Here is a 24,544-nt window from a genome sequence, read left to right as displayed (position 1 = left end):
TCAGTTTCTTCTCCACCAAGAGCTGTCTCTGTGCACTTAGCATAACCACACAGGCCAAGAAGAATCCTCTTGCGGTTTCAGAAGGGGAGCTATTGTTTCTGAGCGTGGTTTGCTCTTCAGAGCTTTTGCTATGAAATAAGGGCAAGAGGAATGTTGCTAGATTAAAAGATGGATTTGTTTTGCTCCAGAAGGGATTTGTTTGTGTATCTGTGCGTTTTTTCCCCAGCGATAGCTAGACCTTCTAGCATTTTGAAAAGATGAGTTAAAAAAAATGAGGTCATTAGTCAGTAAAATGGCTAAGGGGGGCTACTTAATTAAAGTAAACTGAATTTTCCCTGGTGACTAGGACTCACTAATTGGTGTGAGGCCATTAGTCAGCTGGTAATAATAATTTTGAAAAGCCATGAAGATGAGTCAGTTGGGTCTAGAAAAGCAGAAAGGTATGGAATCTGATTGCCTAGAAAATATCTTGTGGACACTGGCCTATTTAATGGGTTGTGAAATGATGAGTAATTTTAAGAACCAGAGAAGATTTCTTGTCTGAAATTGTTTCCTTCACCCTCAAGTAATCGGGATTGTTCCATCCATCTCTGTGAGGGTTAAAGTATTCATTTGTCTTATACTCTTTAGATTTTTCTTGACTGATTTCTTGCCCATCATCTGTCTCTTCTTGTGAACAAGGTAGCTCTGATCTATAGAAACCATCAGGAAGGATTGTTTTAAGAACCTTTCCAAAAATAACCTCATAGGGGGCGCCTGGGTGGCTCAGTGGGTTAAAGCCTCTGCCTTTGGCTCAGGTCATGATCCCAGGGTCCTGGGATCAAGCCCTGCGTTAGGCTCTCTGCTCAGTGGGGAGCCTGCTTCCTCTTCTCTCTCTGCCTGCTTCCTTCTCTCTCTGCCTGCTTCTCTGCCTATTCGTGATCTCCTTCTGACAAATAAATAAATAAAGTCTTTTTAAAAAAATGACCTCAGAATCTTTCCTCCAACACTGTTCTTCTCGTGGTCCTTGTCTCTGTGTATGCTTGTATCATGCTGGTCCATGTATCATGCTGGTGTTCCAAGTTGGAGACTCTGGCATTGTGGTTGACTTCTCCCCCTCTCCTGTGTCTCAGGTAACTCATTAAATCCTTTTGGTTCCACCTAAGCTCTCAAACCTGGGTCCACACTTTACTTCCATCCTTGGGGCTCAGCCCAAGCTCTTGGGACATGGTGCCTCGTTCCTGACCATCCCTGTGTCCTGCAGCGCACAGTAGGTTCCTGCCTTGTGTCAGTGTTCACTGCAGTGCTCCCTTCTTTGGCCAGTGGTGTGACCTTAAAAACAAATTGGATCATGTCACTTCCTTTGTAAAGACTTTTTGCCCCCACCCTAACTTTAGGATAATGTCTGTACACTTCAGGATGGTTTCTGTGGCTTTTCACATCTGACTCCAAGCTCAGCCATTCTTCCCATGCCCTGCTCTGCCATCCTGACCACTCTTAGCATGAGAGCTCTGCCCGCTTCTGCCCTGCTCTGCAAGCACGTCACACCCTTTTACAGCCCTGGGCCTCTGCCTGCGGCTTCCTCGGCCTGGCATTCTTTTTTCTCCTGCTGTGTGTGACAAACGCCTGTTAACCCTGAAGATGGCTGAAATGTTTATTTGTTCAATCGTCGAACCCAGTGTGCACCAGCTGAATGAGCCTCAACATACAAAGCAGAACCACACTCAGGTCTCAATCCCCTGCATCCTAAAGTCTAACAGAGATGAGCCCAGGAAGGCTGGATGCAGTGCATGATGCCGAGTACGACGAGTGTGATTTGTAGGAGATACTGTGGGAGCGCGAAGGAGGAAGGCCACTAAAGGGGAAGTTGGGAAGTAAACGTTGTGGCAGGGGCTCGAGACACTTGAGCTGACTCTTACAGGATGGAGTCTGCCTAATAAAGAGAGAGGGCAGCTGTTGCATTTGGAGGGGCAATTTGAACCAAGGCACGGAAGAATAAAATAGCCTTTTGTCTTTCAAGTTCCTTGTCCAAGGTTCCAAAAGCCTATCGTTGGGTGCCCCAACAATATGCTCCCACCTATTTTATTTTATTTTATTTTATTTTATTTTATTTTATTTTAAGAGAGTGAGCAAGCACAAGCAGGGGGAGGGGCAGAGGGAGAGAGAGAATATTAAGTAGGCTCCATGCTTGGTGTGGGGAAGCTGATGCAGGGCTCTATTTCATGACCCTGATATCATGACCTGAGCCAAAGTCAGGAGTCAGAGGCTCAGCCAACTGAGCCACCCAGCTGCCCCTGCTTCCAATTATTTTAAATTCTTTAATTGTATTGTCGTGTGTGAGTCCCTGCTCAGGGACTTGGGAGGGCAAGGCCTCAGTACCTTGATCTCCTCAGTGCCTAACCCAGTATTCAGGATTAATGAGCATTTGGGGGTGCCAAAGAGAAAGAGATGGAATCTCTGCACCCCAGTTTCCACATTGTCAAATGTGAGGTTGTAGCTGGATCATTTTTATGGGTCTGTGATTTGAAAACTTGTCATTCAAATTCTCGTGGAGAGGGGCGCCTGGGTGGCTCAGTGGTTTAAGCCGCTGCCTTCGGCTCAGGTCATGATCTCAGCATCCTGGGATCGGGTCCCGCATCGGGCTCTCTGCTCCGCGGAGAGCCTGCTTCCCTCTCTCTCTCTCTGCCTGCCTCTCCATCTACTTGTGATTTCTCTCTGTCAAATAAATAAATAAAAATCTTTAAAAAAAAAAAAAATTCTCGTGGAGAGTGGACTGTGGTGGAGAAGTATATATTCACAGTACTTCCTTGTTTATTTGGGAGCCTGGAATGCTTTCTGGTCGTCCTTCTAGCCACGTGGATTCTTCTAAAGTCTATCTTTTTTATTTTTTCCTTCTTTTTATGAAAGCAAGTTGATTATAATCAGCTTTCAGTGTTGCTGATAATATAGGTTGAAAAAAAGCGCAGTTTGGGTTATTTGGAGTAGTAATCATTTTGGAATAATTGTGAATCAAATAAATCTGTCTTTAAAAAAAAAAAAAAAACAAGGACAACAACAAAAACAACAGTGCCTCAGTGGTCAGATTGTTTTTGTAAGTGCAAAGTGATTGACAGCTCTTGCAGAAGGGGAGCCCTGGGGGTGGCATTTTTGAAGGACTGGGGTGGAAGAGGCTTGGGCAGGGCCTGTGTGGCCACAAGGTGTAGAGGAGTCATCCAAGTCGTAGAAGATATGAGAAGGAACTTGGGAAAGGTCAGAGGTGTCCAAGTAGGCAGAGCCAAATGGTTCTTAAGGTATTTAGACACTCCCTAGATACCATCAGACATGTGGCGGAGGAAACTGAGACACCCAATGGACAGTCACATCAGTTGACCTTCAAATGTCCTTCCAATGGTAAGTGCCTATGAGTCTGGTATGGAGCCAAGACAATTTTAGGGAGATCCTTTATAGGAAGAGGTAGGCATTGTTTTTCTTGGAAAAAAGAGGCTTGTCATTTTGGCATTGCCATTGTAATCTCTCATCGTGTCCTTCTGAGAATTCATCGTTGACATAGGGCATAGAAGACAGGAACATTACATGCATGAATTATTCTTGTAGCTATTTTTTTTCCTGGCAAAGTAAAGTGTATTCTTGTGGCTGTTTCTGTCTTGGCAAAATCGAGTGTTATTTGCAAAGATTCCTGAGAACAGAGTGCCTTTGACATCTGCTTGGGGAGTTGTGTGGGTCTGGAGAAGTCCTCTGCGGCACAGCAGGAACTCGGAGCTGGCGGTGCCCCCATGGCCATCCAGTCTCTCCTCTCTTTTCCCACCTCCCTCATTTCACAGATAGGACTTTTCAGAGAAAGGTCACAGAGCCGGGTCAGTAACCAAAGATCTAGAGGCACCCCTGACTCACCGCACAGGCCTCCTGCAGGTTCTCCCAGCTCATTGGCCTTCTCTGGCCTCTACATTCTTACCCTCACCACCCCATCCCCAGATCCATGCATGTGACTACAACCCTGCTCCCGGCACTGCTCTTGGGACCCAACTCAGGAAGGGACCTGTCACCTTCCTCAGTTTCCTCCCCAAACACCTGAAGTCCTAGGCAAGGGTGAAAGGGGCAGGACCCGGAAGCCAATCCAGCATTTTCCCTGCCTGTGGACACTGAGCCGGATGAGACCCGGTCTGTGTCCTGCCTCTGCCACTTAGTGCTTCTGCAAGAGTTGTTAATGTTCCCACATCTGTCAAATGAGGATGATGAGAAGTTCTACCTTGTACCGTAACTGTGAGGCTGAAATAGGGTCTTGCCGGCAAAGCTCTCACACTCAGGGTCTCGAGCACAGTGCGAGCTCCCGTCTGTTGTGGCTCATCATCATTTCGTTTTATCCACTTGACAGGCTGCTCCACTCTGCTCTTTGTCACCACGCGCCTTTTGGCAAATAAGGAGGCAGTTCTTCTGCCTTTGCTTATGAAGGGTACTCGCTCTGCAGAACTTTCCGAAGGGCAGAGGAGGTGCTGGCGGCTGGGGGATGCTGCTGGGGGTGGGGGGGGGGGCTGGCCCGCGGTCTCTAGTTCCCGCCCCTAGAGGGGTCAGCACTCATTCTTCTCACCGGTTTCATTGCAGAGGGAGAAAGTAGGCCATTCTGACATCTTTGTTCAGTCACCAGGGGGTCAGGGTTTTGCCAAGAGGAAAGCACAGCATCCTTGTTTCTTCTGAGGGATGTGGCACATGTCCGTGAAAAGCAAGGGTAAGTGAAGCCTTCCTCACCCCAGGCCCTCAGCATTCTAGGGTCCAAGCCTTTCTGGGCATTTTCCTCCAGGCCCTGAGTGGCCTTTGCTCTGCACTCAGAGCCTTGCACAGTGCTGATACTAGCATTATCATCAACTCCCCATATGGGGCGAGCGGCAGCCTTCAGCACAAAGGCAGGATGTGTTTTAGGTCAGTTTATTCAGTCCTGAGAATGGCCTCATGGCTTTATAGTATCAGTCCCATTTCTCAAAGGAATAAACTAGGTCCCTGTGGAGAAGAGAATCACTTCTCCAAGGTCACAGCCAAGAAGTGGCAGGTTCCAAACCCTGCATGTGCCCCTGAGGCTAAGCAGCATTGTGTCCTCCGGTAAAGCCTGACTCTGCTTTTCCCGTGTTGGTGCTCTTCAGCTTTCGCTTTCTCCTGATTTATTGACTTTTCAGAGGTGGCACAAATTCTCTCCAAAGTATACTCACTATCTCCCAGCACACTCAGAAACGTGTGCAGTAAAATGGAAGGGAGGGAGGCGGGGGGGGAGGGAGGAAGGAAGGAACTAATTTGTATAGTGGATCATAATAATATCCCAATTTGGGAGACATCAGAAGTTTCTCCCGCAGAGTGATGACCACACCATGGCCAGGTGTGCGGGAGAGGCAGCGTACACTTCCCTTTGGTTGGGCAGTAGGCTAACCTGGCAATGATATCAGTAATACACAAAATGGAACACCAGCTTTGGGGTGAGCGACCTGGGTTTGAATCCTGTTTTGTTTTTTTAAGATGTTATTTATTTATTTGACAGAGATCACAAGTAGGCAGAGAGGCAGGCAGAGAGAGAGGAAGGGAAGCAGGCTCCCCACTGAGCAGAGAACCGATGTAGGGCTTGATTCCAGGTCTCTGGGATCCTGACCTCAGCCAAAGGCAGAGGCTTTAGCCCACTGAGCCACCCAAGTGCCCCTTGAATCGTGGTTTTGACTGCTGACTAGCTGTGTACCCTTGGGAAAGTTACTAAACTATTCTAAGCTATCTTTAAGAAGGGTCTAATAAAAGTCCCTCCTAATTAGGTTTATTGAGAGGATCATATGCATTGAAAAAAAGAAAGTGACATGATACCTGTAGGAACCTCTCAATACCTATTTGTATTCTTCTGTCCATCTACCTTCAGCCTTAGAAGTTTCGAGTGCAGGCTTTGCTCCCCTTTGTGTGTATCCAGACACTTTCTTTAATCAGTGTCTCATTTAGTTGGGCTCTACTGTCCCTTCAACCTGGGATGAGCGTTGACCTCCCAGCAGGTGCCAGCTAGGAGGTTGGGTTGTTCTGCTCATCACTGGGACAGGAGAGAAAATGTACCACAATTAAATGATGTATCGCAGACAGATAATTAGCTAATTAACAGTGGTCCGCACATGGGATACTTGGCATGTAGGTAATTGGTGGGATGGTTCTCTTTCTTTGTGTGTGGGGCTTTATTTTTGAAGCCAATGTTGTCATGATTTTGAGTATGTTTTGCATCAATTGTGTTTATGGTAATGTGTTCCAGGATGGATTTTTCTTAGCTTGATAAGGCCCTGACCTAGTGTGTTTGGGAGGGAGCTGAGACTAGAGTTACTGGCAGCTTCAAAGCAGGGACCTACTGATGCCTATTTTCTGTGACTGAGGTTGCCATAGTGAACTGTGTCAAGACCGTTAAATACTGCACATGCATTTCTAGCCATCCTCCTCCTCAGTAACCAAAGGGCATTTTCTTCTGGGGAGGAGAAGGTGAAGACATTGGAGGCTTTGGAAAAAGAGCTCTGTTCTGGAAAGCCTCTCGGTTTTCTTTCGGCACAAATTCTTGTGTAAGGTGATAAGATGGAGAGAAAGATCCCAAGACCAGGTGCTTGGCAATGTATCTCCTTCTCCACTGAATCATCACAGCCTAAAGTTTAAAAAACAATCTCTACATAACATATATATATGTACACACACACACACACACACACACACACATATATTTGTCATCCTTCCATAGTGAGGTCTTCTGTGGAATTAAAATCATCTATTAGACTGTCAAATTATGAAGATAATAAAATCAGGGTGTTGGAATTAGGGGTGGGGGATGGGGACATGATGTGAGTGATAAGGCCATAATTCTTCCAGGACAACAACATAAAAATCAAAGCCAAGCCCTTTTCCCTGAAGAAGATCAGGGGATGATGTTAGGGACCTGTGTAGACTTCCGTGTATCCTTAAGGACCCTCCCTAATACCCCAAAAACCTATAGCAGAGCCCCATCATGATCCCTGGGGGATGGGAGACAGTGAAACCACTCCATGCTTTGTTTTGAATCAGCTTGAACTGAAGGTGGCTAGGGTGTATGTGGACACCTCCAAGGAAGCAGTAACGTTCTGGGATGTATATGGGCTTTGAAGCTAGATCTCTGTATCTGGGCTCAGCCACGTGTTTGGTGGGGGGGGAGAGTGCAGGGAGAGATTGTACAGCTGTTCCTCTTCTGTGGATTCATGCTGTTCACTCCAAAAGGTGGCTATGGGAAGGATGATCGTGGCCCGGGCACAGTGCCTTACACATACACATGGGCACAGTCGAGTTACTTTCCTTCCATTGTCCATAGGAAAGGGGGTAACAGAGTGAAGCAGAGCAGGAGCCCTAATAGTGTGGCTCATAGAATAAGCATAAGGAGGCAAGAGAGAGTAGCAGCTACGAATGTGGACTCTGGAGTCAAAGTTCTTGGGTTCAAATCTTGACTCTCCTTAGTGACCACAGGCTGGTTATCTAAACTCTCTGGGCCCCAATTCATTCATTTATAAAATAGGAATAGGAATGGTACCTTAGAAGGGTTCTTTGGCATAGCAAGTTTTCAGTGTATGTGCTGTTTCATCATGATTACTGATGAGCTCAACTTTTCTGGAAATGAAGAGATCCCATCAGGTGGTAAAAGTTTTAAAAGGCAAGTAGGGGCTAAAGTTTAACATCTGGAAATCTAGATAGATGACTCCAAGATCTGTGCCTGGGCCTCTCGAGTATCACCAAAGGATCAGTGAGGTTTGGCAAATAATGACTCTGTTGGGCTTGATACAGATCCTGTTTTCCTCTTTGGGCAGAATGGATAGAGAGAATGAGAGAGACCGGTGTGGAGTAGGTGCTGGGGGAGGGAAGTTATAATTTACCTTATCCCTTACCTACTATTACACAGTGTGTTTACCACAAGTTAGAATAGATCTGTCCAAGTTTAGAGACCCATGGGGCCAGGGCAGTTCTTTAGAGAGTAATGTACCTGCCTAATATTTTCTTAGAAGTGTGTGATTGACTCCTAACAAGTAGGGTAGTGCTAATGAGTCCCAGATCATGGGTTTAGTCCCCACGTGAGCAAGCTGTCTTCCTGAGGTCTCCACTGGTGAGTCCAGCATTTCACACATTTATTTGTCTCCCACCCCCAAACACTTTTTTGAATCTCACTAGGACTTTCTACTGTCTACTCCAATACAGCTATTGACATCTGTCAGAGCCGGTGTTTTCCCAGACATCTCTAGGAAACAGGGACTAGATGCTCTTCAGTGTCTCTTCTGCCTTAAATGGTCAGTGACCTGTAGAATGGCCGGGTCGTGTCTGTGAAACGTTCAGAAGCCAAAGATGACCCTAGCAGAGGGAATCCGTCTCACTCGGTCTCGGTGGCACCCTGAGTGGACACTACTGGCTGAGTCTCCCTGCTTTCTCAGCATCCTCCTTTCTCTCAGCGTTTCCCCATCGCCCCTCCAGGGGTGCATTCATGTCTTGTGAGCAGCGGCCTTATGTTTCCAGCAATCAGTTTGTCCCCATTCTGGCAACCCCCGTGTCAGTGAGAGGCTGCTCCCCAGGGCGTTCTCCCAGGCCCTGCCAGTCCTTTACTAGCCCAGTCACATTTCACGTTCCTACCCATCTGCCCTGTTTCTGGGGCTTCCTTGTTTAAGGGCTCCTCCCACTCTTCAAAATGTGCTCTTTGGCTTTGAATATGTTCTTATGAATTTTTCCAGTGAGTCACGGGGGTTTTTATTCTAGCCTGCGCTTTTAGTAAGTGGAGCATTAGGATCACAGCCCAGGTGACCTTTCATAATAATAACTACCTTCTGAGATCTTAGATTAATGGAAGTGAATGTTAGTTCAGCCCCTCCAAGGGGACTTTGAACACCTGCCTCAGGAGCTCACACACCAAATCTATCCAGCCCAGATGTCCACATGGACCGTTTCTGTGTAATGTGTGTTCATGGGCCTGCCCAATTTTGGTTCTTCTCATTGCACACTCTGTTGATTGCAAATTTGTGACTAGTGTCGCTTAATGGTCTTGTCCTGGCTGTATTTAACTTAGGGATCTGGAGTGAAGCTCTGAATCCACAAGGGGCCCTGACTCTATACAGCGTCTCTTGAATCTCTCTAGTGTAGGCGAGGGCCTGTGTCTTTCGATCCAATAAGTAGCAGTCACTTTCTCTCTGTAGCTCTCATCATACTTCCAATGAATTGTTCACTCTAAGTCTTTTTTTTTTTTTTTTTTTTTTGCAATCTAGAAGCTCTGTAAGGCCTCGGCCTTGTCTACCTGATTGACCGCTCTTTCCTGATCAACTCTCTTAGAGCTTAGTGCAAAGTAAGCATTTGATAATTGAATGAATGGATGAACAGTGGGCCAACCAACCATTCGTGCAACCAACAAATGAACACACAAGTACACCAACCTCCTTCTTGTTATTGTTATAGATTTTTAGTGCCTTGACTATAAGTTGGTTTCTGTAGAAACACCTCTCCTTTTTTTCTGTCTCTGAAACTTTGCCCACATATCCCATCTCATCCCTCTCCCTGACCCCAGTGGTCTTTCAGCCTCTGTAGGTATCACTGATGCCACCATAAAATAATAATAATCACCCCCATTTATTAAGTATCTCCCAGACCCAGTATGTGCTAAAGCCTTTATATGCATCGTTATCTCATTAAGGTGCTGAGGAAACTAAGGTTCAGTTAGGTGAAATAATTTGCCCCAAATCCAATAAGCTAAATGGAGCTGGAACTTGGACTCAAGTCTGGCAATTGCCAAGACCATACTCTTTCTTGCTTTCATGCCCCTCCTCTAAGTGGGGACCCCACTTCGCTCATCTGGGGTTAACAGTCCTGTTTCACAAGCCTTCGGTTCCCTGGGAGGAGGCTGTCAACCAGAGGATGGCTTTGGAGGCCATAGCATGGCCTGCCTGTGTCCTGTGTAATTCTGTTAGAAAACAGGCCCAGTCCTTTGTGGGTACCTGTCTATGCCATGGTGGACAGGGCACAGATGTTTGGTTGAACGGCTGACACTCAATCAGGAAGGTGTCTTCGCACGGATGGTGGGAGAACAGTGACTCTGAATCATTAAGAATGATCGGAAGAGAAGGCCTCCCGAGGGAAGGCACTGGCCAATCTGCCCATCCCCCAGGTTTTGTTCTTGCTCCTTCCCCACCTGGTTTTGAAGACTCCAGAAGGCCACTGTCCCAGACTTACAGGGCAGCAGCAGCTTCAGCTTTCGGGTTTGACTTTTCTGGAGGTGCCTAGAGACCCCAAGGAGAAGCGGACCAATATGGAGGCCGTGATGCTTTTGGGGGTCTGAGGGAGCTCGATACCTCTTTCAGCCCTCTTCCCACTACACCTGTGGCTGCTTACAGGACCCCAGCCACCCCTCAAACCCCTCACTTTCCAGGCTTTAAAATCCACCTGACTCTCCCTAGGCGGCCCGAAGTAGCAAGAACCAGCATATTTTCCATGACGGATTTAATTTTTAAAAAGCCCCTTGCTGCAGGCAGCATGCGGAAGATGGGGCCTTATCCCCGGGAGATCAATTTGCAGACAGCTCGTGCATTCATGCTGCTGCATTTCCCAGAGCGCTTCTTGCGAATGCTTAAGCCAGACTTGAAAACAGCTTCTGGTTCACAGGGTATGAATTTCTAAAAGGGGATCCTTGTTCAGAGGATAGCACCAAAAATCCTGCCCTCCGCAGGCTGGAGCTGCATCATACATTTGGCATTTCCTGTGTGTGAGGTGTGAGAGTGCATCCTAACCATGTTGGGCCTCTGTGACCATCTGGGTGAAGAGACAAGTGAAGCTGGGTCCCAGCGACAGAAGGAGGGAGGACTTCCCCATAGCAGGTGGCAGGTGGCAGGGGAGGGGAGATGAAGAATACCACGGAACACCTGTAAAAATAAGAAATGGTATAAAATACTAAAAATCCTAGGTGATGGGTGGTAACTGGACTTGTGATCATTTGGCAATAGATAAAAATACAGAATCATTGTATCGTATACCTAAAATGAAGAGAATGAGATATGTCAATTATATTTCAATTAAAACAATGCTGGAAAGCCTGACAAAGCAAAGCGCTTTACTGAGGACGGCAGCTAGCGGTGTGCTGTGTGGGAAACCTCCCCTTCCCTAGAGCCCCTCACTCAGGCACACAAGGAAATACTGCCATGGGATTTTAATTTAACTTATTTCATGAAAGAGATGACGAAATGATTATGGAAGGCTCAGGTGGTGGGAGGGGTGCTGCCTTTCTCGGGTATCTTCCCTATCTTGGCCTTCAGGGCTCGGGAGATGTGGGCAAAGCCACTTTCTTTGGTCCTAGGACAGCAAGGATCTGGGGCAAGCCTCCGGGTAAGGGAAGGAAAGGGGATTGAGAGGTCAAGGTGAAGGCGATCTGTGGTTGGAAGGTTTCAGAAGGTTGAGTAGATTCTGCAAATAGTATTCATTGAGGAGAAGAACCTGGCACCTGCTCTGTGCAGCTGAGCTTGGCCTGGGGAGACACATGCCTTTGCTAACCCGGGACTGAGAGCCAGGCTAGAAGAACAACCCGGGGAAGAACTCATCTGCCAAATCTGGTTTCCCCAGTCCCTCCACCCTGGGGCAAGTTGCTTGCGGCAGCAGAGTGGCTTTGTTTCACTATTAGACTGCCTGTTGAGGCCGCTGGGAAGCTGCCAGAGTTTTTCATCCTGGGCTTTCTGCTTAAGCTCTGTCTCATTCCACTCTGACATTTCTCTCCAGTCAGAATCTGAACAGGGATGCTTGGGGCTCAAGGGCTCAAGTCCCGCTCACTGGCGCCAGAGGCAGCTCCTAATCACCTGTGGTCACGAGCGACAAACCTCCTCCTAATCTATAACCAACCATTTCGAGCAGTGTTTCCATTTCCAGCAGTCCCAGCTGCCCTGATGGGAGAGCAGCCGCCCGGACCCCCCTGCTCAGTGCTTCCTCCCCCTGCAAGCTCACTGCTCCGAGAGCCTCGGGCTCACACAGGAGCCCGGAGCAGGAGTCGTTGTCCCTTTGTCACCGCACGGGTGCTGGATTCCGGCCCCTGCTGCAGAGCCAGGTGCCGTCTTCCTGTGTGTGTGCATGCCCCTCACACACCCTTGGCTGGAAGTTTGCAGGCTTCTTAGTGGATTGGTCTGTCTGCCAGCAGTTGTTGCTGCCGCCGCTGCTGTGTGTGTGTGTGTGTGTGTGTGTGTGTGTGTGTGTGTGTGTGTGTTTGCATGCACCAGCAATTACTCCCATCAGTGATTAGTCCTAAAGGAGGCTGGTGTCGTAGCCAGCTGGTGTAGTCCCCCAGCACCCTGTTCCTCTCCCAGTGAGGGCTGTGGGGTCAGCTCTGCTTGGCTGGGGAAGCAGGATTTTTTCCTCCGGGTTAGAGGTAAAGATCAGCCTGTAAGATCTGTAAGCTTGATAACCCTGTAAAGTGCCCTGTGTGGCCGGCTGTTATTTGTTCATGTGTGTACTTCATTGAAAGTAAATGCTCCTATTTGGGGCCACTGGCTGGAGCCTCCAATCCTGAGGGATTGCAGAGCATGACAGCGGCGGGTGGAGGGAAACCGCACCTGTTTTGTACCCTGAGTGCGGGGCCTTGTGGGCCTCGGACCTTGGGTTGCATTTAAAAAAAACTCATGGCTACAACCCGCAGTGAGTTTACTACAGTGTATTTATGACCTGAGGCTCTGGTTCAGGATACAAAAGCCGCTCTTCCATAGAAGCAGTGGGAAGCAGTACGTTCAAGGTCCCAGCCTGAAGCTTGGGAACAAATGTCCAGGACAGAGGCTACCTCCTCCCCTCTGTGAGGCCAAGAACAGCCCCTCCGAGGAGCTGGCCTCTGGCTCTCTTGGTGCTAGAGGTGGTGCCGAGACTCCAAGTGTCGATTGCATTTGACTTGACTTCCAGTTTGTTTACATGTCTTTCCTGTTGTCTGTGTGTGTCTGGTATGGAGCTTGCCAAGGAAAGAAAACCATCCAGTTAGATGCTCCTTGGGAATGGCACCATGGTATCTCCCTTCTGCCTCCCAACACTCACTCAGCCACAGCACCGCCAGGTGTCTCACTTCCCTGAGCCTGTGGTCACAGATGACCATGCACTGTGTGGCATAAAACCATGGACATTTACTCTCTCACACTTCTGGAGGCCGCAGGTCCAAAGTCAAGATGTCTGGAGGGCTGTGCTCCCTCCTAAGTCTCTAGAGCAGAATCCTTCCTCGCTCCTCCCAACTTCTGGTGGCTCCTGGCATCGGCTGGCTTGTGGAAACCAAACGCCAGTCTCTGCCTCTATGCGCAGATGGCCTCCATCCCTTACCTCTGTGTGTCAGGTCTACCCTTCCTTTCTCTTACAAAGACACTGGTTCTTGCATTCAGGGCTACCCTAATTCCAGGACGATCTCCTCTCTGGGTCTCTATATTAATTACACCTGCAAACAACCTATTTCCCAATAAGGTCACAGGTACACGTCGGGGGATTTAGTCCTTGCATCTGTGTTTTGGGAGGGCGCATCTTAACTCCTAACACCACTCTCCTCCCCCTCCCCTCTCTTCCTCCTCCTCCTTCGCCTCTGCTCCCCTTCCCCCTCCCCCTCTTTCTTCTCCTTGAGCCCCTCCCAGCGCAGGAATTCTTTTTTCTCTTAAGGATTATTCTTGTATAAGCCCTGCCCCTTTTCTTGCATGGTTCTTGGAATAAGGTCCAAGGATTTAATTAATCCTTGTTCCTTTGAATCTTAGAATGAAATATTTTCCTTTGTTTTTCTCATCACTCAGAAAGAGAGATTGACAAAACACGGACAGCACCAGGATCTCAGGGAAGAGCACTGTGTTAGACATTAGAGAGAACGTGCTGCTGGCAGAGGCTGTGAGATGTTGGTAATACCCACCGCAGATGGCAGATGCCTGACCGTCCAGCTCTGCTCACTCACACTCTCACTCTAAAAACCTCTTGCGGGGATGCCTGGGTGGCTCAGTTGGTTAAGCAGCTGCCTTCGGCTCAGGTCATGGTCCCAGCGTCCTGGGATCGAGTCCCACATCGGGCTCCTTGCTCAGCAGGGAGCCTGCTTCTCCCTCTGCCTCTGCCTGCCTCTCTGTCTGCCTGTGCTCGCTCTCTTCCCCTCTCTCTCTCTGATAAATAAATAAAATTAAAAAAAAAATAAAAACCTCTTGCGTTTCCACACAGCCTCAGAATAAAGTCCAGACCCAGGGATCTTGTGTCAGCCTGTACTTCCAGCTACAGAGCAGACTTCACCTTCAGGCTGCTCTGTGATGCCCACCCACACTGACAGTTCTAGAACGTTCCATGTACTTACTTCTGTGTATGTTGTCTGGCTTGGAGCACCCCTCACCCTACCTCACCTCCTCCCACAGCTCCCAACCCAGCCAACCCCTACTCAGATTCTCCTTCCCACCAAAGCTGCCCCCAGTCTACTTCAGCTCGAATCTCTCTCTTCTCTAATTTGTCTTTCTGCAGTATTTTGTTGGGTCCTTGAGAGGAGATAGCACTCAGCTTTCCTGTGTGAATGGGTACATATCTAATGTTTCCTATGGATTTGGGGACCTTATTGATATGTTTAGTCCTTGCATTTCTTCATGTAGTGCCTGGCACATAATTTAAGCTATTAGAATCACAACTCAGTTGCCACTCACCCGTCTTCACACTTCAGGTCTAGAAGTGGGGATTCCAGCCCCATGTCCTCATCCAGGCTGTCTTTGTCCTCTCTCTCTGGAAGACACCCTCAGGTCAGGGTGTTCCCCCAGTGGCCCACACCCTCCACGCCAGGGTGACAGGCCATCTCAACTTACCGGAGACTGTCCTGGTCTCAGCAGCTAATGCTCTACCTCCCAAGAAACTCATCATACCTGGGCACATGGGTTGCTCTTCTCCATTCTCGGCCTCTCGGGGCTCTTGCTGGAAACACCTCTGAATGGAATCAGAGTCTGACTCAAACTTTTTCTGGTCATTTGTTGTGCAAGCACCTAATTTCTTTCCTCCCTTGCAGGTGGGCATCTGGCCTGGCCCGGCGCAGCCCTCCTGAGGCTTCCCCGAAAGACAGTCTCATAAATGTGACTTCTGAACTTTCCACCGGCTCATGGGCATCCTGATCTGGTCTGCATACCCGCACTGATCCTAGCTTGATCCATGTAGCTGGCCCTCCCAAGTAACCTTTCCCTCCCCGCTCCTCCACCCAAATCCCTGCCTTTATCACATTCAAACAGGGTCTGGGAGGATCGGATCCCAGACCAAGCCCTCCTGTCTATAGAGCCACAACCCAAAGATGCCTTCTCTGTGAAGCCCTCCCCAGGAAACTTTCCCCACCAGCTCCTCACCACTCCATCCTTTTTCCTCTGGGGGCTCCTAAGTGACTGAATGGATCATGACCTCTTGGCACCATGATATCTCCCGGACTAGTTGCTGGGACCCAAGTTCTACCCCAAGTTTGCCGTAAGGTCAAGTCCTTAACCTCAGTTAAGTTAATGGTAAAATGAGAAAGTTAGGTGAATCCTAGTAATTTTACCAGCCTTACCAAACTTGGATTCCAAGGGTCTCTGCCAGCTGGTGTCCTCTGGAGAGCCTCGGATACAAACATCTTAAGCAAGACATCCATGGAAAGAGACCTCTGGAATCTCATCTCCTGTTGGCACATTCCCTTCACCAAGCTAAGCTTGACTTGTAATATCTACCTTCATCCTTTGATTCCCAGGATAAACCCATCCTGGCCCAGCTGTGAATAGGTCACAAAGCCACCACCTACAGTTTAAGAGACTACTTAAAGTACAATTAGAAGTCTGGTTCCTTGGCCATGACTTGACCTACAGAACTCAGCATTTGTGTGGAGAGGTTTATATTCTTGAGCTTTGTCCTGGGCTTAGTTTCCAGCAGACCCACAGCTCTGACTTTCTCCTTCTGTGCCCGGGGATGAGTGTGTCAGGACCCACGTTTTCCTGCCCTCAGATGTTTTCAGGGGTACTCTGCCTATCGGAAAATCAGACTGGGGGTCGTTCAGCTTCGAATTCTCTAACATGTGCACATATTTATGTGTGTGTATGTGTGTGTTTACTTTTAACATCTGTGCCCTGCTTTCCTCTGGACAAGGTATTTTCACATATTTTATCTTATCTGATCTTGGCAACAACTTTGTGAGGAACGTGAGGCTGATTGGGAGCCTGAGGATTTGAAAGAGGAAATGTAAGCTGTGTGGCAAAACTAGAACTTGAACTCGTATTGTCCAGCTCCGCATTCCACACCCCTTCCACCAGCCCACTGGCCTCTGTGCACCTGCAGTGAGGTGATGGACAGCCTTGGGGATCCCCAAACAGGGGCCCTGAGAACATTCCATTGGCAGAGGCTGGTGGCCAAGGAAGCTACCTCATCCCTGAGTTTAGTTCTGTAAATCTTGTCTCCCAGTCTTCAGTGCACACACAAATCATCATCAGTCTTGTTAAAATGCAGATTCTAGTTCAGGAGCTCTGGGGAGGAGTCAAAATGAAGTGTTTCTAACAAGCCCGCAGGTTGTGCTGGTATAGCTGCTAGCTAACGGCATTTTGAGGAACACACCTGAGCAGCAGGGCTGTGACAGGTCCAGGTGACACAGGCTGACAGGGACAGTGACTCTCTATCTCCCCAGGCCTGTCCCCAGGAATCCACTGTTCTTCCCCAGTGTCAGAGGCCATGGAGAGATGCTGATCATGGGGGAGGAGAACCTAAATCCCAACCCCGCCATCCCTGCAGAATCTGTCTGTAGTCAGGAGCAGGGTGCACGGGTTCCTGTGTCTTACAGTGCGTCACCCTGGGCTGTGACCTCTGTGCCCCTGTATCCAGGGCCCCTTGGCAGAAGGAGGTGAGCGCTGTCCTGGAGCAGAGGCAAGCATATTGTCACACAACGCCTGCCTTGTCCTGTGTAACACCAGATGGGTAGCTTTCACGTCTGGTCACCATCGGTTCTCACCTGGCATCTACAGTCTAGAAAAGGCCTTTTCAGTTACCTTCAGATGAGCAAATGCACATCTGGAAATATAGTTTCAGATATGCTCAATACCAGAGTTCCCAGGTTAAAAAAATGGAGCAGAAAATTCGAATCCTGGTGGCCCCAGAAAATCAGGGCAGTTCGATGTTCCCTTAGAGCATTTCTTCACAGAGACCTTCCCTGACCCTTGCACTCTCCATCCAGGTTAGTCCCCCCCCTGTTTTTTCTCACAGCACCTTTCCCCCCCCCCTTTGTAACACTTAAGCCATTGATCATTTTAACTATAAGATCTTTCATATTTGCTTCCCAGAGTAGTTTTGTCTCCTGCTGTCACCCCAGTAATTCTACCTCTGTCTTTGAGGGTGGGTCCCCTACTCTGTACCTCTCAGGCACTAGGCAGCGGTTCTCAAGGTGTGGTCCCTGGTTAGAATGACAAATTCTTGTTCCCACTCTCACCCTATTGACTTAGAATTTCTGGTGCTAAACCCAGAATCCTGTACTTTGTTAAGCCCTGCTGGGCATCCTAATTCCCCCTGACTCTTGAGAACTACTACATTAGGGTTTGGGACAGGTGCCACAGTGTCACACAGGTACCCCCTTATGTGGGCTGGCCGTCAATAGGAGAAGAGGGCCATGGGGCCCTTGGAGCCGCTCATCATCTCACAGAGAGGTGCTGGCGCCCATTCTGCACCTGCAGGCAAGTGGAGGGACCCTGAGCCTTGTCCGTCTTCCCATCTTCCCCCTTCTAGTGTAAGTGGGAGAGCAAGCTCTTGGTGAAGGGCACGCTGGGTCTGTGGAGCTAGTGGATTCCAGGCGTAGACTTGGAACGTAGCTGCCTGAACCCAGGAAGCCCTCAGCCCAGAAAAAGCTGGAGACCCCACCACCCCAACAGAGTGGAAACCCTGGCCCCAGGAAGTGGAGCTGGATGTAATCCCTCCCACGGAGAGAAGGGAAACCTCCCAGTCCCAGCTAGCTTGCTACCTAGACAATGCAGAGTGAGATCCCAGGATCACTGTGGTACAGCTCCGATCACAACCCTGGCACTTAGTAATAGGCTCTCAGTATTTTGGGGGTGAATGAGTAGGATCACTTCCAACTCTGAGGCTGATCCTGTTTTTCCAAGATCTGGGTTGGTCACCATTAGACTGGTGGCTTCTGAAATATTTAAACAGGAATGATCTCTCTTGAGGGGCAGGCAAAGGGCTGTATTAGCCCCTGTTTTGTGCCCATACCTATAAACAGGTGCTTGTGTTGAATTTCCGGATTCCTCCCTTCCACGCAGGCAACTTGGCTTTCTGAGAAACTTTCAGGGCTCCTCAGCTCCACTCTCCAGTTGTAACCAACACCCCAGGCTGCCAGGTTGACTCAGGCCAATGGAGAGACCAAGTCCATTGGACGCAGGGCCACCGAGGTAGAGGCAGTGACTGGGAGTATTTCTTTCCACCCGAATGAAGGAACCCACTAATGACCCAACCCCCAAAGCTTTCTCTGAGGCATGCTGGCCCTCCCAGGAAAGCTGATCTTGCCTTGCTCCTGCCATCCACCCAAGAGCCTCCCTCCGAGGGCCCTCTGACTCGCATTGTTCAATTAGCAGTCTCTGAGCAACCCAGGGAAAGCAATTACCCAGTGCCTTTGTGACACCTGCAGGAAATGACAGGGGATTTCTTGCCATGCAGGCCCCCAGCCCCAGCCCCAGGCTCGCATCTCTTTCTTCTGCTCGCCATGCCTTTGGCTTTGGCTAGAAGCTCAAATTCTCCCCCAGTTTTTGCAAAGAAATCTATCCCATGAATCACGTACAAGCAGTCCTCTTCCTTGACTCTTAATTTCTTCTCAGCGCCTTAATCTCTGTCCTCTTTCTCCATGTCCTCTCGGCTGCCTAGGACTGCATTTTCTGGACTGGTAAATAATGCCACTGACAATGCTTTGAAGTAGCTTTATAGTGTTTTCCATCCCTGATGTGTGCACACACCATGAACTGAGACTCCTCCATCTGTTTTCATAACTTTCATAACTTGAACTTTTCATAACTTGAAAGGTACCTGATTCTTCCTATCTCTCTGCATTGGGCTCCCCCCACTTATTAAACCTGCTCCCGGGTATAATTACCTTACAGCTTCTCTGAGCTTCCTCTGGAGCTGAAAGCTGGGGTTGGGGGGGCACTGGGGACAGAATCAGGGCCCTGACCCACAGTGTTGTCCCTCAAACCCAACCCTGTCCCGGAAGCCTGACTCTGTGCCCAGCTCTGTGCTCGGAACAGTGCAAGGGATGGGGGGCAGGGCGTGGGGTGGTGCCCCCTCCAGCCTGAGGAAATCAAAGGCTCTGGAATTCTCAAACCAGGGGTCTCATTCACTCTCCCTCTGCTGTGCCCCAGCATCGTTCCCCTGGAGACTTAGAGAGAAAAGCCATGGGTAATAGTTGCATGAGGACTTCTGGTCTAATGAAGGGAATTATTTTTATGACAATGCTCTTTGGCCAAAGGTTGCCTTGAGCCAATGGTCCCCTTTGGATAAGAGTGACTCTAGCCAAATTCTCAGGAATAAAATAATTCCTTCTGACTTCCCTGTGACTAGATTTGATCCATTGTCATTTTCTTCATTGTTTTTGTTGCTATTGTTTTCTTGGCCATTCTCTGACCTCACCTGGTGCTTTTGAGAATGTCTGCAGGGGTGCAGGCTCCTCCCTGCCCGCCCTCAGCTCCAGCAGGTGACTGCCCAACTCAGTCCTGTCTGGCAGCTCACCCAGTTGTCTTCCTTGTTAGGAGTTATGGGAGCACTGTCGCTAATCAATTTACTTCAGGCAAATTAAGCAGGATCTTGCCGGCCAGGAATCCTGTCTGCAACTTCTAATCTGGCTGCGTTCTTCAGCCCGCCCCCAGAACGTTTCCTTTATGTCGTTCTTTGAAATACTCCCACACTGGTATCCAGTTGGTTACTCAGGCTGTCACTGACAGGATGTCCTTTCGGGCTGGTGGGCTGTTGACTCTTTCTGCATGGTGCCCAAGGCCAGCCCTCGGCACAGAGAACGTTGTGCACATTGTGACACACCATCTGTGGAGGGTTTTCCGGGAAGGTTTTCCATTCTCCACCTGCGCCTCCAGCCTTCTCGTGCCTGCCTGCTTGCAGCCGGCCTTGGGTAGAACTGTTGCTCGGGTGCAGCTTGGTGTCAAGATGCCCGGGCTGGGAGCCCCAGAAGGGAGATGCTTTTACTTCCTTATTTCTGCCTGGCCTCTTCTTTCATAACTATAGTGTTCTCAGTGTCCTTATGCCTTCTTCTTTTGACCTCTCCCTCCTGCACAAGCCGAAGGACTGAGGAACAAGACTGCCAAGGAAGAGTCAAGTTGGCCTGGATCCTTCTGCCCAGTTCTTGCTTTTGGGATGTCCTGGCCCATGTATATGAAGTCCATCCTATTGACTAGCATGCTTCAGTTTAGCAAATACGAATTCATCCATCCCATTGGTGGTAAACTCTCTGTTTACGGAAGCCAAAAGGAGAGGGAAGTTCGGTGGTATTCTGTTATTTTTTTAAGTCTTCATTATCATGGATCAGGTAGTGTCAGTATTCAGAAAGCCCCCACGGTCACACTCAGCCATTCGAAGGATCCCCAGGGACCAGTTTACCAAAGCCTGCAATGGGCCAATTGAAATGAGCCTGTCTCCCCCCAGGTTAAAGTCGTCTGTCTTTTTAGAGATGATTTTATGTGAGGGGAAAGCAGGCACCTTGGTCACTCTGATGGGAAATGATTGAAGAAGTTGCCTTCCATTTTGGTTTTGGACTGAACTCACCTTTCCTGTGTCTGAGTCTGAGTATGCTGAGTGTTTTTCGGTTCTCACTAGCCTGAGTCTCGTTCTTCAGAATGCTCTTTAATAAAGAAAAAATTTTTAATAATAAAATTTAATCAGAAGCTTTGTCTCAAAGCAGGGAGGAAGAGAAAATTAGGTACTGACCCTAAGAAGAAGACGATGTCATATCCACCTAATTAAACCCTAACAGGTAAATAACATAGGACAAGGGAAATAAGACAGTGGCAGCCTGTGAGTAAAAATCTGAAAGCTTTCCAGAAGAGAACAGCTTCTGGCAGAGTATAGGATTGAGGATCTAGAATTAAAAGAAGGGAAAATACACCCAGAAACAATGGAATTGGGTAATCAGAGGAGGAAGAGCTGCAGTAGATGTGAGAAGCCTCCTACCGTGGCCAACATTTCACCAGTTCTAAATATAGTCACCATTCTTAGAAGGTAAAAGTTCATTTTTTTAAAAAGATAAGAGGGAATGAAAAGAGCTTTATCAAAAGTTAATTTGCAATTCTATTTGAAGACTATATTTGAATATAATTACAAGAAGACAGGATGGGGCATTCTTTTTCAGAGATGGTATTTCCTGGTGGGGTGGGGAAGGCTGAATGTATTGACGGAAACAAGTGGGTTGGACTTTATTGTCTCGTTCACCTCTATCTATCTGTGCCCTCCTGCCGTGTGCACCCTTCTCTCTATCACATCAAGTCCCTCCCTTCCTTCACATCCCTGGGTAGGTCTCAATTTTTCCAGGAAGCTGTACTATCTTTGCTTAGTACAGCCCCATATTACACTAGGGAGCCACTGCAGACCTTTTTGTTTGTTGTTTTATTTTCTTGTGTTTGCTTTTCCTCCCGGTATCCTGGGATGATCTTTAGGACAGAGACTAAGATGGGACAGCTGGGCTCTTCCACGTGCAGTGTAGAACTTGGTGTCCCGGAGCTGGGCTCAGAGTGCCTTCAGAGGGCCTTCTCCTCTGGCTCACAGAGAACACGCTGTCCAGGGTACTGATCGACTGTTTGTCAGATGGTTAAAGTGACTTCTGAACTTCCAGATATCTTGGACTGAAAATTCATTTTGGCTAAAGCCCTGTGGCCGATGTCCAGACAAAACTACAAACATTTTTAGTTAGAGTTGAGAAAGGCTGTGACTGGCACTCATGCCAGATGGTTAAAGAGCTTCTATCTGTAGTTCTTTCTTTCTTACACCTGCTTAGTCTCCTTTTGGTGAAAACAAGCCTGGTGATGTCAGAGAAGTGGGGTAGCACCAGCTCACTGGACAGATCTCATGGTGGATTTGGGTCTGCCAGGTTGGCATAATCTCTGAGGATTTTCTGTGGCCAGCCTTGGCCTTAGAAAGCAAACTATGCTGCCTAGTGGAGGCCTCTAGCTGTTGCTTGGTTTGGGGCGGCGGGGGGGGGGGGTTGCTGGGGGAGGAAGGTTCTCTTATTCTGGCAACTGTGATTTGGGATGAAGGGTTCAGTCCTAGACACTGTGAAGGAAGATGACTGGCCCTACCGTTCTAGCTTATTCTGTTCTGCCAGGATGAAAATGACCATTTTTGAGCACACAATTGGCCAATCACTCTGAATTCTTTGTTTTTTCTTTGGCAATCAAACTCCAAATTCTGGACTCTTTTCACACAATTTCCAAGTTCAAATTCTTGGGCTTCCAATTTCTTTTCAGTAAAATGAGAAATCAACTCACATTTTGGAGCTGTAAGGAATATGGTAGGAAAATGGAATCTTAGAGTGCGAGGAGTATTTAGTAACAAAATAACTAGATTAGACTGACTAGTGTTCTCGCAAAGTATGGAACACTTCTGCAGAGGAGCTGGGGAACCAAGAACATGAGAGTATAGAAATTGGGAAAGGAGACAGCCAGCCAATCAGAGTTATTGTTTCAGGCAGCAGAAAGTGATACTGGCTAATTTGGGGTGGGGGGGAGTATTGGTAGGAGGTAGAATAGGTCACTGGTCTTACTGAAGAACCTGGCTAAGAAAAACTAAGATCCAGAACAGGACAGACTGCAGACAAGACTGTAAGAGCATCACTGCTGGATGGGTTCATTCCATCTGATTTTTCTCTCTTCCCATACCTCAAGGTTCACAGACCCAGGAGGGAAATTCCAGTAGTCCTAGCTTGGATCAAATGCCTACCTTTAGGTAGATTTCTTCATAGTTAAAAATATGTGAGTGTCTCTACTGTGTTGGCTGTATTGTATGTCATGGATACATCAGGGAACAAAGTTCCTGCCTTCACTGGTCACTTGATGTAGTCAGAGGGGCCTTCACAGTTGAGAAAACATTTGATCAAAAACTCAGAGTGTATGAGGGAACAGGCTATGTGGATATCTGGCCAAGAATGTCCACACCGAAGAAATAGCACATGGAAAGCCTTAAGGTGTATAAAAGGAAGCAAAGAGGCCAATATGTTTGGGGTGGAAAGAGTGAGGGGAAAGTGACAGGAGATGATATCAGAGAGGTGGAGTTAGGGAACTTACCCCATAGGACAGTATGTGGACGTTGACTTTTACTTCAAGGCAGATGGAACTGTTAGAGTATTTCGAGCAGGAAAGTGATGTGGTCTCAGATTTTGAAAGACCAATCTGATACCTGGATTGAGAACAGAGTCGTGTGGGGCAACGGTGGGAGCAGGGGGAGGTCAGTTAGGAAAACACTGTGATGATCGACATAAGGAATAATGGTGACAGACAGTGACAGCAGAGGCAAGGGGGAAAGTGATCGAATAACAGAGTTTCCTGTGGGAGTACAAGAGAGAGTGGAGAATGATTGCAAGACCTTTGACCTGACTGACCAGAAGGGTGGAGTAGTTACTTAGTGATGAAGACTTTTAGAGGATCAAGTGTGTGGGATGGGTCTGAGAAGGGGCAGGGGGAATCAGGAATTCTAACTCAGATTCTGGGCTGTATAAATTTGGGAGCCGTCAGTGCATATATATGTTAAAGGCATAAGACTGGCTAAGATGACCTGAAAAGTAAGTTTTATTAGAAAAGGGATGAGGCCCGAAGTGTGAACCCTAGGTTACAGGAGCATAAATTGGCCTAATTAGAGTAACTGAATGAAGAACTAAGGTCTATAATTCCAAATGCCAATAAGTAGGCTAGCAGACAAGCAGATCATCTTCTGCTCCTGAAGAAAAAGGTTAAAATGCACACCTAGCTACATAAACCCACCTTCTCATTATGTACTGGGTGCCTTTTTTTTTCTTTCTTTCTTTCATTCTCTATCCTTTGGCTCATCTTTCTGCATTGTTGCTCTCTCTCTGACTGAACCCCTTAGCTGGGACCACTTCTACCAGCACCTTGAGAGCAGCTGCTGGTGGCTGTGGCCTCTGGCTGTCCAGTGACCCCCCCTTCCTCTATTCCCACTTCCCACTGGAAAGTCTGGTGGAAACCCAGGTGATAGGGCATGGAGAGGCTGGAAATAAAAGATCTGATTACCTCTTGTCTTGGCCATTCTTTGTCCTGTACCAGAAAGTGGCTACAGCCTCCTTTAGGAGGAGCTGAATCATGTCATTCAGCATAAATGGTGATATTTCTTGAGGGAGGAGCAGGGGAGCGTACTGAAGGCTCTTGTGTGAGCAAGCAGTCCAGGCACCCACCTCATAATCAAACTAGCAGTCTGCCATGTTGGCCAAAAACCCATGGAGGAGTCCTGAGTCTTTTGAGGGTTACAGCCTCGTGATGTGGTAGCTAGTCACACCTGCCGAAGAAGCCACTGCAACCTCCTCTGGCCCCTCCAGCCTCCTCCTTCATTTAGCCCCTGCAACCTGGGTATTGAGGAGCTTGAG

The 24,544-nt window shown here is 48.2% G+C and overlaps 1 protein-coding gene across 1 annotated transcript in view; it reads left to right on the top strand.

Moving 5' to 3' along the window:
* KCNH1 (potassium voltage-gated channel subfamily H member 1) overlaps positions 1 to 24,544 on the top strand; it is a 368,462-nt gene that overhangs the window by 277,818 nt on the left and 66,100 nt on the right. The gene's annotated exons all lie outside the window — the stretch shown is intronic.

The sequence above is a fragment of the Mustela erminea genome, chromosome 17 (genome assembly GCF_009829155.1).
Source record: "Mustela erminea isolate mMusErm1 chromosome 17, mMusErm1.Pri, whole genome shotgun sequence".
NCBI lineage: Eukaryota > Metazoa > Chordata > Mammalia > Carnivora > Mustelidae > Mustela > Mustela erminea.
This window is presented reverse-complemented; position numbering and strand designations above follow the sequence as displayed.